Source organism: Peromyscus leucopus, chromosome 6, assembly GCF_004664715.2.
Source record: "Peromyscus leucopus breed LL Stock chromosome 6, UCI_PerLeu_2.1, whole genome shotgun sequence".
Taxonomy (NCBI): Eukaryota; Metazoa; Chordata; class Mammalia; order Rodentia; family Cricetidae; genus Peromyscus; species Peromyscus leucopus.
Genome location: NC_051068.1, coordinates 90,178,199 through 90,192,813, shown reverse-complemented (window position 1 = coordinate 90,192,813; position 14,615 = coordinate 90,178,199). Strand labels below are relative to the sequence as shown.

Sequence of the window (14,615 nt, the reverse complement as noted above, 5' to 3'; positions counted from 1 at the left end):
CCTGATCCAGTTGGGGGGCCCTCAGCCTTTGCTTCCATTCATTTGGTTATTTGTCCCTGTGCTTTATCCAACCTTGGCTTCAACAATTCTCGCTCATATAAACCCTCTTCTTTCTCACTAATTAGACTCCCAGTGCTCCACCAGGGGCCCAGCCGTGGATGTCTGCATTCAGATTCCTCAGTCCTTGGATGGGGTTTATGGCACAACTATCAGGGACACCACAGTTTTTACAGGATGAATAGCAGGTGGAATTCAGCTGACACATGACTATTCAGATTAAATCAGGGATAATATTTTCTTAAATAATCAATTTAAATTGAAACTTTTTTCATTAATCATGTATCTCTGTGTCTCTGTATAGGTATGTGCATGTGAATGCAGAGGCCTGCAGAGGTCAGAAGAGGCTGTTGCATCCCCTGGAGCTGGAGTAACAGGTGGTCATGAGCTGCCAATGTGGGTGCTGGGAACAGAACTCTGGTCCTCTGGAAGAGCAGTATGCCTTATTGACCAATGAGTCATGTCTCTAGTCCCACACCCCCCATGAGTCATCTCTCCAACCCCAGGAATAATATTTTTAGTGACAATATGATTTTATCAATGACTCCACCTACATTTTGGAATCTGATGCTGAATTAGGCTGAATAACAAAATGTTTGTATTCTATTGGTTGCACTCTGGCCAAAGACTTCTCTTGCAGAGTAAAGTTCCATTGCTGGAGTTATCCCTTCAGGAGGGTGGAAGTGAGTGGTCTCCATCTTTGATAAAGGAATGACAGAACATGACCTGGGGCTTCAGAGCCATGTTTATAAACTACCACGTGAGGCTAAACCTCACTCTACCCTACCTGCCCTTTCTGTGTCTTTTCCTACAGCATCTTCTCATACACAATCCTGCACAGGTGAGCGGGTTCCCAGGGAGCTGCAAAGTGATAAAGCCTTTACATGTTAACCTTCCAAAGAATGATTGTTTGCTTTTTTAGGGCTGTGACCAAACTGAGACTCTCAGGCATACTTGGAAAGTGCTCTTCTACTGGGTTCCTTCCCTAACTGAATGCTGTGTTTTTTTGTTATTGTTTTGTTTTGCTTTTTTATCATGAATTCTCAAAATCAAAACCCCTCAAAACTAAAATAAGCCAATAAGGAACTAAATAAATGGATAATACTGTGAGCTTCCTAATGCTTCTTTCCCACATATTATCTGCCTAAGACTGTCTTGTCCCCCCCCTTTTTTTACAGGGTTATATAAAAAATTTTATCTTTGTTTTATTTAATTTTTATCCAAATCTTGCCTCATTTTCCAAAGTATGTGAGGTCACTTATAATAATAAACACGGACTTTAAAATAGTAACCTATAAATCAGGCCCAGAGAAATAAGAACCAGAGTAGAAAGTCATGGCCAGGCAGAGAAGTTGAACTCAAGTGAACCCCTAGAATTAAGTTTCAAGACTGGTCTAGGATTCCGGGTGAAAGTGAAAAGGGAGACGTGATATGTATACATCGATCTCTCCTCACCCCTCCTACCTTTCCAAACACTCAGCTTCTTAGGGGTGATATGTATAGCTCTGCCCAATACATAGCCTCCCAGAAGAAACTTCTCATATGAAGCTATATGCTTCAACATCATTACAGCTTCCACAAAACTCTTCATAATAATGGGCATAAAATTAAAAGGAAATAAGTCTCAATTGAATAAATTAATGAATGGGTAAGCTGTGCTTTAGGTATGAGGGAAACAGTGAGTGTACACGGCATGGCTCAGGAGACCCGTGTTTGTTTACCAATTTCTGTCGCAGTGGCAAACAACTAGGGATTTAAGAGTCCTCACTTGTGTGCTTTGGAAACATCATGCAACCACCCAGTCCAGTTGCGTCATTCTTTGATTCATATGGAAATAGCTGAAGTGATGTTCACTTGATAATTGTTTGCTGAACGGCAAAATCACATGTTACTTTGTTGTGTGTTGATGTTGCTCTTTACATAATTAAATACTTTCAATGAATGGGCCATTAAGAAAATAATAGTAGTGTCTAAGGAAAAGTTTTATTTATCCCGTTTATCTCCATCCTGGACAATATTGACGAAACTGTAATAAATGCTAAGTTGGCGGGGTTAATTCAGACAATGTCTCATCCCATATTGATCTTATCACACGTTGTCTGCAACACCCAAATGCCCTTCTTCCTGACTGTGGGAGTTCATTGGATCACTTCCTGTTCCCAGCCCTGCTGCCCTCTTGTTCTGACCCCAGCTAGAACCTTGGCCCAGTTTCCTGGAGACAATCTGTGTTTAGCCTCTGGCTCCTACCCTGAAGGTCTGTGGATGGGGGCTCCTGCCTTGCTCTCCTGTCCGAGGTCCAGGGTGCTGGGCCAGCTTGCCATGCTTCTTTGTGTCCGTGAGTGGGTGTGCAACCAGACTTAGCTCCTCCCTGAGCGGACTGGAGTCGAAAGAGTAAACCCACATGGTGATCACAATGGCAAAGTGAAAATATTCAAAGTGTATTCACACACACACACACACACACACACCTGGAAATGCTCAAACATGTACCCATCTGTCCTGGTTATCTTCTTGTTGCTTTGATATGACAGAGATGATGTGTTTTTCAAAGCAGTTACTAATTGTTTTCTATAGAGATTCTCAAAATGGAGTGATCTTGCCACTCTGAGACCCTCTACATCATCTGTAGAGGTTTTGTTTCAGTTGTGAAGAGGAGATACAGTGGCTAGAAGTCAGGGATGCCACAAACCATCCCACAGTACGTGGACAGCCACCCAAATGTCACTAACCGTTCCACATACACGGGACAGCCCTTCCCCCCATAATGACACTAACCACCTCAAAGGACACAGGACAGCCCCCCATAAGGAAGGATTATTGAGACCAAATTATCAACAGATAGGACTAGGGGTGTAGCTCAGGGGGAGGATGCTCTCCTAACATGTGCAAGGGTCCTGGGTTCCATCTCTGAAGACATTGTGAACAGAACTGAGGTTGAAAACCCCTGGCTCCTGTGTATGCCAATCTTAATGTGTCCAGTGGAGCCTATCCACAAAGTTTCGTTTCGCCTGATACCCATTGCTATTTCCAATAATAGCGTCTGGCATTTGTTGTCAGGCTGTGGCAGGCGCTGTGGTAATTCTTTCTATTATTCTTTATATTATTTAGCTCTGAAACCCCCGAAGGGTAGACATCACTATCCGCTTGATCTTAGAGGGGAGGTAAGTGTGGTGGCATAGAGAAACACACGCAAATGCTCACCTGGCAGGGGAGATACCGTGATAATGAAGGTGGCTTTCCCAGGGCGAGGCTTTACCCAATGCACTCCAGATGTGCTCACCCCTGTGCGGTGCACAAACTCCACTGCATAATTTGTGGCAGTGAGGGGGGGGCTGCATTCACTTTCTCCCCTGCTGAGATTAAATGTTAATAACAAAGTGAAGAAATCCACACAAGGGCTGGGGGGCGGGGCGGGTATAACACTCGCCTGGCATGCATGGAGCTCTGGGTTCAATGCCTAGCACTAGACAAGGAACTAAAAAGAGAGGAAAGGCTTTGCCCAAGGTCTCATTGCCAGCGGCAGAGCTGGGATTTCTGTGGAGCCCAGGAATCGTGCATCTTCACCACCACAAGCGACACCTTTAGCTCAGATGGGTAACCCCCCCCCCCCCCCCCCCCCCCCCCGCCCCTTCAGCTAATTAGTACTTGCTTTCGTGAGCGTGTGTGGGCTACGGGCTTCTGGTGGGAATCTGAGGGAAAGGGGGTTGGCACACAAGCACATAGATGCCATCCCAATTTGGGGAAAGAGGGTTTTACCCTTGAAAACAGCAACATCTAGTTGGGATGATTAATGAATGGTCCTCCCACACAACTGTGCAGTGGCCATATTAATCCAATCTAATTAAACCAAATCAACCCCAACTGTTAGTCATCTCCAATCTAGAGATGGCTGTGTTGACACGGAGTAAACGGTAGGACTAAAAATAGCAGATGCAAACTGACAAGTTCCGGCAGAGCCAGTCTGCCTTCGCTACCGAAGACATCACTGCTTCAGCATCTCTCCTCTCTCTCTCTCTCTCTCTCTCTCTCTCTCTCTCTCTCTCTCTCTCTCTCTCTCTCTCTCTCCTCTCTCTCTCTCTCTCTCTCTCTCTGCCTCTCTCTCCACTTCTGCTTTACCAACAGCCTCTGGGCAGTTATGATTTAGAAAAAAGACCCCTAAGATCAGACAGCCTTCTTTGTCAAGTTTGGGTGTCTCCTGAATGCAGAGCATTAGTGTGCCACCATCCACCCCTTTGCTTGCATTACAGTGTCTGAACACTCCCAGACTGTAAGTTGATCAAGTTCCTTAACCCCATAATCTAGCCGATAGAAGGTAATCGAATACCACCTCTGCCCATGTGATAGGGCAGAATGCCTCTGTCTTCTCACCTGAGTACAACAGGCTTGTGCCACCCAGAAGAATGAAAAGGTAACTCAGAATATGTGGGGTCCGTACAGCCCAGGAGGATATCCTTATGAAGAGGAGGAAGTATGGGCCCCACAAATCGCAGGTCAGTGTGAAGAATGCTCTTTTGCTTGGCTCCCTGTGAGTTTTAAGAATAGCTTGTGTTGAAATAACCCATTGGTTTGCCTGCTTCGTGTTTAGGATTTTGAGATATGAGTGCATGTGGGTGTCTTTAACCCACCTGGAGGCATTCTTAAATGATACCTAGAGTTCGTATCTGTTCGTTGTCAGTGAGTTGAAAGCCCTTTAGGTGCATGGCCGCCAACAAAGTCTAGTGGGTTAAATGTCAAAGATGTTGCCCTGTCTCGAAAAAGGGAGTTTGACAGGTGCAGATGTTTTTGTGAGGTGCAGATGTTTTTGTGAGTAAGCGGCCCTTTGTCCTGTTTGTCATCGAGACTAGTGCATTACTTTCCTCCCGTAAAATACAGTATGTCTCTTAGGAACCATTTCATTTCTGACTTCTCTGAATTCCCTGCACAGTAGGTGACTGCCCCATTGTGTGTGTGTGTGTGTGTGTGTGTGTGTGTGTGTGTGTTTCTTCCATCCTTGAGAAGTTATGGAACAGTTAAATACTCTTTTAAGACTTCAGGGTCTGCCATACATTTAGGTCAGTAGTATAGTTCTTTATTTTAGAACCTCCAGGAAGGTTTGCAGAGACTCTGCTGTTACTCAACCTCATTCTACAATCTCCTTTCACACGGCTTATAAACCCTTCCTAACACTAGGAGTATTTAGAGCCCTACTGAGTGAGAGCAGCATCTGGATCTGCTGCCTGCAGCCTGGACCTGGAATGCTCCCCCAGTCCTGGGCCTGTCAGCTCTTTCGTTTGTTCCCATTTGACAGAGGAGACAAGCACAGTTTCCATGAAGCAATGCAGGGCAGCCGTACAGCTAAGAACGCAACCGTCCTCAGACCCAGGGTTTCGCTGAAGGAGGGCGAAGCAGGGAGGCAACAGAAAGAGGAGTGGGGGAGGGGAGGGGAGGCTGCTGTGGTTATCAGGTTGCCTCTAATTTTCCTCACCTGAGTTTTATAGCGGTTGTGAAAGTAACAAATTGGTCCAGAAAACTGGCTAGCCTTTCCACATAGGTAATACTATATTTTATCTATTGTTAATTTTATTGAGAACTTCCTTAGTCCATATAAAGTTTTTATCACCTCTCATTCCTTCTTCTTCAGTCCCTCCCCTATCACCCACACCACTTTTCCTTTCCAACTACATGATGTGCTCTCTCTCTCTCTCTCTCTCTCTCTCTCTCTCTCTCTCTCTCTCTCTCTGTCTCATGGTTGTGTCTCAGCTCTTCCTTTGCTTAGCCACCATGGACTCTACCCCCTGAAACCATAAGCCCCAAATAAACTCTTTCTTCTCTCAGTTGCCTTGGTAATGCTATTTTATCACAGCAATAGAAAAGTAAGACATTTACTGAGAAGCTAAGGTTGACCTTGAACTCCTGCCTCTGCCTCCCTAGGGCTGGGATTATAGGCGTGAGCTACCATTCCTAGCTCTGAATATATACTTAAGCTACAGGTAGCAGTGTATGCTGCAGACTCAATGTGTCATGTGATATAAAGGAGGGTACCGAGGATAAATCCGAGGTCTAAGGCCTAAGGCCCTTTTCTAGGGCCAATGTCAATCAAATGAGGTGATGCTTGTGCGGGGATTAAGCTTCTTATTTTTAGCATCAGAAGTTTGGGGCCCAGAGAATAAGCTTTGCAAGACTGCACGTAGCTCATAGTCAAAAGCCACAGGACTAGATGAGGTCATAAAGGAGCGGCGGAGGTGGAATCATATGGGCTCTGAGTGCCGAGGGCTCCAGTGTAAGAGAGCTGAGGAAATAAGGGGCAGAATCGAGCAAAGCAGGGGTCCACTAGACAGAAAAGGAACCAGCAGATGAATCGGAGGAGCCAAGGAAGAGGGTGATTGGAAAGGGAGAGAAGAAACAGGGTTCAGTGTTGCTAGCAAGGAAAGTAAAACAAAGAGTGGGAATTAGGGAGATGAGCAGGGCCCCTGGTGACTGTCACTAGGGTAGCTCTGATAGCTTTGGTGGGATGTGACAGAAATCTGAGTGCAGTATGTTCAAGCGAGAATGAGCTGAGAACATTCGAAGATGGGAGCTAGAAAAAATTTTGCTAGGAAAGGCAGCAGACAGCAGAGAACCTACACACACACACACACACACACACACACACACACACACACACACACGCTAGTGTTTGTGTACCTGGATGCATGTGGAGACAGTGGACAAGCTGGTGTCCCCCTGTCTCCCTTGTTTTGTGTGTTTTGGGTATAGGATCTCTCACTAGGACCTGGGCTCGTGGATGAGGTGTGGCTGGCTGGCCAGCAGGTCCCAGGGATCCTCCTCCTGGGCTTCCCTGACACTGGGCTTCCACGTGTGCCACCATACCTGGCTATTTACTGTACTGTGCTGGAACTGAACTGAGAAATGGTTGTGGCTTGAGCGCCAACACTTTATCAGCTGGGCTATCTCCCCAGTCCAGAGAAAACAGCATTTTATTTGACTAATCCAGAGACGCTTATCATTTTTGATTTTTTTTCCTCTGGTGCTGGGATTTGACTCAGGGTCTCATGTATGCAAGGTGAGGCATTCAATAAATCAGTTACATTCTCATTCCTCTGTGTTATCTTTGGTACAATGCACCGTCTCTTCCGGCTTGCCAATATCTGTATCTCTCCATGCCTGGGGTTATTTTCCTTCCTTGAATCTTACATGTGAGCAGCAAAGAGAAGTGCCAGGATACTACACCACGGAGCAGCTCTCAACCTATGGGAGATGGGAGCCAGTAGGTAAATCTCTTCCTATTTGGGGGAAGAGGAGGTGGCTGGAGCTCAGGGTAGTGGTTTGGCACCATTGTGTAGTGTGTCCATGGGAAATAAGTTCCAGTTATTCACAGCAGTTGTGAGGCTAGCTAGCATCTGCAACATCCTCTATCGATTGTCTCTTCTTCCTCCCTGACCTGATTGTCCCCACTCTCCAGATGTGTTTCCTGTAATTCCCACATAAATTACTTGTACTTGAATCTTTGTTTCAGGGGAACCTAAGTTAAAATACTTCATATTTAAGTATTATGTAAAACTTCAGTGATGCTTTATGGCCCCATGTGCTGGGAGGGCCACACGAGCCGGGGTGTGGACGCTCCTTGCTTCTCCACACCTTCCTGATTCCTCTCTCCAGCTGGCTCTTCCTGACTCATATCTTTTATAATAAGTGCTAACTTACAGTTTAGAGTTCGCAAAATGTGTGCTTAGAAGTCTCCTTTTTAACTAATGCTTTTGTGGGGGTCAAGTTCACTCAGTGCATTAGAAAACTGCTAGATCACAAAACTGCTAACAATCCTGGGCTTCTTGTTCTATCTGTAGCAATAAAACAGATGCATTTGGTCTTTGTTAAAACTCTTAAAATTTTCTCACTGATAAGGGTGATAGGATCATCTTCTGTAATCTATAAATGGCTTTAGACTACATTTGAGTTTATGTTGCTGGGGTGACCCTAGATAATTTATGATGGTGGATGGTTGCTAAATAAACAAAGCTCTGCCGGGCGGTGGTGGCTCACGCCTTTAATCCCAGCACTCTGGAGGCAGGGCCAGGTGGATCTCTGTGAGTTCGAGGCCAGGCCAGACTGGTCTACAGATCGAGATCTAGGACAAGCACCAAAACTACACAGAAAAACCCTGAGAGAGAGAGAGAGAGAGAGAGAGAGAGAGAGAGAGAGAGAGAGAGAGAGAGAGAGAACCAAGATCTCCATGCATTTGGCTCTACCCATCTGAGGAGGAGAAAGGGGCTGGAGATTTAACGGAATCATCAATGTCTAGTGATTTATCAACTATTCCTAGAAAACAGGACCTCTTAATAAAACAAAGGCGGTGGTCAGAGATCTTCCAAATTGGTGAACACTTGGAGGTGCCGGGAGGGCAGTGTGCCCAGCGAGAACATGGAAGCTCTGTTGTTCTTCCACGCCTTTCCTATGCCTCTCCTCAGTGGGCTGTTCCTGATGTGTCCTTTATAATAAACTGGTGATGGTAAGAAACGTTCTCCTGAATGCTCTGAACTATTCCTGCAAACCACTGAACAGGAGAAGGAAGCTGCAAGGACCCTTGAAGATTAGCTAGCTGCTCAGTAAGAAGTACGGATGACAACCCAGGTCTTGCAACTGGTATCTGAAGGAGACAGTCTTGGGGGTAGGCAGTCTTTGACTTGTGGCATTGATGACTCCAGGTGTCAGAATTCAGTTGAATGACAGGACCCCCAGTCTATGTCGGCAGAGAAGCGCTGGGTGTGGAGAAACCCTTACACATTTGTGTTGGAAGTGCAGGAGTAAAAATAGCAGGGGACTCCCAGAACATAAATTCCTCTAAAAACATGCTTATTTCTTTGATTTTTAGTCATTAGTGCGCTATGAGCAATGCACTAAGGGATGAGGGGAAAAGGTTAATTTCATGCCAGGCATATTAATTTTGCATCTGTGATGTCTAATTATATAAAGTCTGAGGAAATTATTAAACAGTAATGCTCAGGGATCTTGTGTAATTTTCCTTTTAGGATACTTTATGAATATTAATTATTCAACCAGGAATCTTTGAAGGAGACAGATATTTTTTGAGTCAAGAGTGGGATTTTAACTCTCTTTGAGAGACCAGTTTTTTTTCTCAGTGTAGTATGTTCACTTGCTATTAAAATAAACTTCTATATAAGTATAGAAAGAACACCAGATACTCCGTTTTAGTACTGCTAAACATGTCATTTCTCTTCTCTCTATAACTATTAAACTTGAAAGTGTTTTTAATTTAAAATAACCTGGCGGCTTGCCCGTTAAATTGTGGAGGCTCTTACTCTAGGAGGAGAACATCGATTCTTTCCTCATCTGCGTTTCAGTATCCTTGCATCCGTGTTTCCCGAGAGAAGAAAAAACAGGGAAAGTTTCTCCTCCATTCTTTCTTTACTACATCTTAAAATGTTGACATGGCCGCCAAACACTAAACCAGTATGGTGCACCAATCACTGATATGACAATATTTGCAAAAGAAAACGTATTTTTATTTATTTATAAGGCATCAAGCACGTGGAGACCAGGAAAAGCCTCGACTCTGTCTCCTTAGGGTTATGGTTCAGGACATGGCTCAGTGGGCCAAGGTGCTTGCTGCCCAGGCCTGGAGACCCAAGATCACTCTCTGGAGGAGAGAACTGACTCAGTCAATGGCGCCCTCTGACCTGCACACGTGCACCCTGGCACGACTGCCTGATGTACACATAGAGCGTACACACACACACACACACACACACACACACACACACACACACAATAATAATGAATATAAATAAAACAGTGAAGTGAAGAAACAGATTCCTGAGGTGTTGGGAAAAGCAACTGATAGTAAGCAGAAGCCAGATTGCTTATGCACAGTCAAACTTCACGCTCTCCACGGACCATGCACTGAAAATGACCGTGTTCGTATTAACTGAGCGTGCAGGGTTTGCTCACAGAAAGTCAGAAGGTTACCCAACAGACACAGGGCTCAGGCGAAGGGACACTAGCTTCACCTGGTTTAAGAGAGATGGTCGCCAAGTTCCCCCAAAGCAACTTAGGAGCGATTTCCATGTGACCCGTGCATCCAAACTGTCATTTGCAATAAAGTCAGTGGGGATCTATTATTTAAATATGAGTGAGGCCTTTGAATTGGTGATGAAAGAAAGAATGAGTGACTGTGAGGACAGGAAGACAAGGAATTGAAAGCCAGAAATACCTACTCAGCAAATTAGAGGCCAGCCTGGGCTACATGAGACCCCGTTTAAAAAAGCCAAAACCAACTAAGAGAAAACCAAATGAACTAACCAAGTAGCCAACCAAACAAGTGAAATGAGGTGGTTTATTCAGGTTTCTCTTCCACTTAGCCATTCTCCACAATAAATTCTGCTTTTTGAAAAAGTTACATATATTCTTTCTTGAAGGGAATTATTTGAAAGATGTATACTCAATGTGTACTGCACTTGCTGTGTTCTAGCAAAAATGGTTTCATCTTTGTGATGCCGTGAGGTGGTCGTTCTTGTTGTTTCCACCTTATGGACCAGGAAGACACAGACGAGATGTCATCACCTTGCCTGAGTTCCCACTACTAGGTGAAGGGACCAGCCTTCAGCCATAGACCATCTCCAGAGGTGGTGTTCCCACCCCTCTATTTTCTGCAATGTAGACTTTGCCTCTGGAGAATCTCAAACCTCACCTCTCCTGAGCATCAGTTCTATGTACCCAAGCTCTTCAAATGTGTCGCCACCTCACTGTCCAGTAAGCGCTTTTAATTCTACATAACACAAACCGTGATTGGAGGCCCTGTTCTTATAAGAACACCCCATGGCTCTGTTTTAGAAAATGGCATCACCATCCGGGGGTAAAGGCCCACAGTTCTGGGAGCTATCATTTCCCCTCAACTTCTGTCTACATCTGTTCTGCGTATTTGTCAGTCCTCTTATAGATTATTTTGTCCCTACTGACATCAGATAAGGGTGATGTAGTTGTGCATAAATCACATTCACCATACAGAGTCACACATCTGGACACTGATGAGCTGGTGAAGTGCTCCTCTCTCTCTCTTTCTCTCTCTCTCTCTCTCCCTCTCTCTCTCTCTCTCTCTCCTTTATTTTTTTATTTTTAATTTTTATTTTATTTTTTTTTTGATAGGGTTTCTCTGTGTAGCTTTTCGCCTTTCCTGGAACCCACTCTGTAGCCCAGGCTGGCCTCGAACTCACAGAGATCAGCCTGCCTCTCCCTCCCGAGTGCTGGGATTAAAAGTGTGCACCACCACTGTCCGGCTCTCTGATTTATTTTTTAAGGCATGCTTTCACTATGTAGCCCAGGCTGATTTCAGTTCACAGCCCTCCCTGCTCTGCTTCCAGGGAGCTGGGATTTCAGGTATATGCCCCACACCCACTACAAATGTCTATTTGTGAATGGAAAAAGGGAGTCTATAGCGGATGCGGCGAATTCAATGTAATGAAAAGAGGAAGCACTGATGAGTTTGGGCAAGTCACCAAGTGAGGTTTCTGGTGCCTGGTAAAAGAGTGGTGCTTGAAACATCTGAGACTCAGCCTCTGCTTGTGGTACCCTCTAGTCAGATGTTATACTGAAATGGAGCCCTGCAAGGGGATGGCCCTTCATTCTGGGTTATACTGCGATGTTTTTTGTATATCCACTGATGTCCTAACTTAGAGTTTTAAAGTGAGGAGTGGGTGAGATGCTCCACAGTGAAGACCTTGGGCTGCTCTTGCAAAGGGTCAAGCCCCATTCCCAGCATCCGTGTCCGATGTCTTACAACATCTATAATCCAACTCCAAGGGACCTAGTGCTGCTGGTCTCTATGGGCACCTGCACTCATGTGTACATACCCACACACAGATATACATAATTAAAAATACAATAGATCTTAAATTTAAAGATTTATAGAAAAAGCATAGAAGAAACTCTAAAGAAAATGTAAAAAGGTAAGATATTAACTACCTGTCCCAAACAGCTATTTTTATGGCTTAATGAAGATGAACTGCTCTCTGGATGAAATGTGAGATTTTATTTTTATAATTATATATTAAATCTGCAATTAAGTCCATAAATGAAATGTTCATAAAGTTTATTCATATGCATTTTATTTTAAATCAAGTTTCAGAGATAAATGGGGTGATGTTGAAGTTTTTCTAAAACAAAGACATTAGCTGTATTGGAACTCACCTGTAATCCCCGTATTCAGAAAGCTGAGGCTGGAGGATTGATACAATTCAAAGCTAGCCTCAGCTACATATCGAGTTCCTCACTAGCTTGGACTATAGAACAAGACCTTGTCTTATAAGGTAACAGTAAAAACAAAATCGGAGACATTGTTAGTTCTAAATTTTTATTTCCAGTGCTGAGGGTTGAACCAAGGATTTGTGTATGCGGGACGAGTGCTCTACCATGGAGCTATAACCACAGCCCTGGAAAGTTTACATCAAAAAGCAACAGATGTTAACATAGCACATAATAAACAAGTCATCTATAGTCCAACTATTCTAAAACTATCGTTTTAGTATATCATCTTTTAGCCATCATTTAAAACACATTTATTTCTTAGATGATAATATTTAATACTTTTAAAATTAAAATTGAAAAAAGATTTCCTTTTATTCTATGTGTACTTGTTTGCCTGCATGTATGTTTGCATACCACATTTGTGCAATGCCCTCAGAGGACATTCTAACATTCTATCTATCTGTCTGTCTGTCTATCGTGTGTGTGTGTGTGTGTGTGTGTGTGTGTGTGTGTGTGTGTGTGTGCGCGCGCCAGCCAATATAGGCCATGTGACACGTGGTGATCAGAGGGCAACCTTGCTCCTGACTACAGACACGGTGTGATCAGGTGTGATCCGCACTTCGGCCCTCATTTTTCTGGTGTGATGGTTTGGATTCTCACACTGAGTTACCAAGTTAACTCAGCCCTTCCCTCCTGGCTGGGCTTGTCCATCTCCGTACCTAGTCCTCCCCCAGAGCCTTCCAGCTCCTTCCTTACGTTGCTTCTGTTAGGTTGTCACAGGAAGGAGAAAAATAACGAACATGCATATAACACGGCTTCTCACAACGGAAATATCAGTGCCCCCAAAGGTGGAATATAAGCCTTTATTTGGCCTTGTTATCAGTGAGTTCTTTTTCTGAATCTTTTTGTTAGCGAGTTGTCCATACTGAGTAGGAAGAGGCAAGGGTCTGTTCTAGTTTTTACTTGGAACTCAGAGCTCCCAATAGAGTTTCTTCTCTTTGGTGAGTGATTTCATCACTCACCAGAGAGTTTGCTGTCAAAAAAGAAGAGGAAGTCTGTGGCCCGCACTTACATGTAAGTGTAAGAACCCAAACCCAGAACCCACATAAAAAATGGACAAGGTGGTGCATGACTGTAAGTCCAGCACTCCTAAAGGGAGACGGGCAGTAGAGACAGGCTCTCCAGAAGCTTGAGGGCCACCTAGTCTGGATATGCAACAGAAAAATAACAAGGACCCTGTCTCCACAAGGTGGGAAGTGAGACTGACATCTGAGGTTATCTGCTGACCTCCACATACATGCTTTGGCATACGTGTACCATGTGCCTATATTCACACACACACACACAGAAAGACAGACAGACAGAGAGACAGAGACAGAGACAGTAGACAGAGGGACAGAGAGGGAGAGAAGAAGGAGAGAAGGAGGAGGAGGAGGGAAGATGTGTGGGATTACTATAAATTTAGACTTTATGCTACAATACCTAGTTGTTTCTATTCATGCCTTTCACAGGATTTTTATCTGTTACTTAGAATCTTTACTGTTTTATGGATGCCGCACCATCAATTGCCATCTGGTTATATAGTTTCCAGTCTCTAGAAGCTTTCTCTGACTACCATTGCTGGAAGCATCAAGGGCTGACTCCTTTTGAGTGATGCATTAGGTCATTTGCAGTCTGGTTCTTGTTTCCAGCCTCACCAGCACTTCCCTGGCCCAACCACAGGAAGCTATGTCCCAGCCAAGCAACTGAGCATGGCTCATAAGGCACTGACGTCCAGAGTTGGGGGAAGAGCAAGTGGGACAAGGCAGGTGAGGCAGGTAGACACCTGGCAAACTTCATAGCATCCCGAAGGGGAAAGCTGACTCCAGTTAAAATCCACTTGGCCTACATTGGAAGAATACAACAGGGAAAGCTTCCAACTGGACCAGTCTTTGGGTCCTAAAGATACAAACACAAGGCTAAGCTTGTAAAGCACAGTTGTTGCTCTGCTGAGATCTCGGGGAAGATGTGATGTTGCCCTGGAGACAGACATTGAAGGATTCAGGATGCATTCTGAAGACAGAGCACGAAAGTCACATCAAGTAACTGGCTGTAGAGGATTCGTAGCTTAGAATTGTCTTGAGCAACGGGATGAATAAAGTATGCACAGAGCTGGAGAATTCTGGAGGGGGAAGCGTGGAGAGGCAGGATAAGCAGAGGTCTGCAGCAGTTCAAGTGTTAGGAGAGGGCTAGGTCTGGAGTTTTGTCATACTCTACTCTGTGGATATGGCACTACAGTAGACAGTTGGTAATATTTACTACAATGAGGCTTCCAGAGGACT

At 44.5% G+C, this 14,615-nt stretch overlaps 1 non-coding gene across 1 annotated transcript; it reads left to right on the top strand.

Moving 5' to 3' along the window:
- The first annotated feature begins 3,250 nt into the window (after positions 1-3,250).
- Positions 3,251-3,410, top strand: LOC114707439. Its single transcript, XR_003736652.1, has one exon. It is a non-coding gene; the product is annotated as a U1 spliceosomal RNA (small nuclear RNA).
- Positions 3,411-14,615: the final 11,205 nt, after the last annotated feature.